Genomic DNA, 380 nt, shown 5'->3' with positions numbered 1-380 from the left:
ACATTGTTTACAAAATAATCCAGTAAAAAGACGATATTGAAAAAATCTGTTATGTTTCTCTGTCTCTCTATCTGTTTAACAGCGTAGGTAGAAGGGGACTGAACTCATGTTTGCAAATAATGTCGATTTGAAAATTGTTAGAATTGATGGTTTAAAATTATTTTTAATGCAAAAATTCACGTGTTAGGAAGCAACCAAAAAAGAAAAAAAAAAACAAATGGTCGATTCCGGGCATTTTCGACCATGAGGAATCCATTGGTGCGATTCCCATATTGCTATCTTGTGAGGTGTGAATTTCTATAGATGCAACACACACACACACACACTCAGAAACCGAGCTATACTATAGTTACACACACACACACACACACACACACACA

Source organism: Octopus bimaculoides, chromosome 27 (assembly GCF_001194135.2).
Source record: "Octopus bimaculoides isolate UCB-OBI-ISO-001 chromosome 27, ASM119413v2, whole genome shotgun sequence".
Classification (NCBI taxonomy): domain Eukaryota; kingdom Metazoa; phylum Mollusca; class Cephalopoda; order Octopoda; family Octopodidae; genus Octopus; species Octopus bimaculoides.
This window is presented reverse-complemented; position numbering follows the sequence as displayed.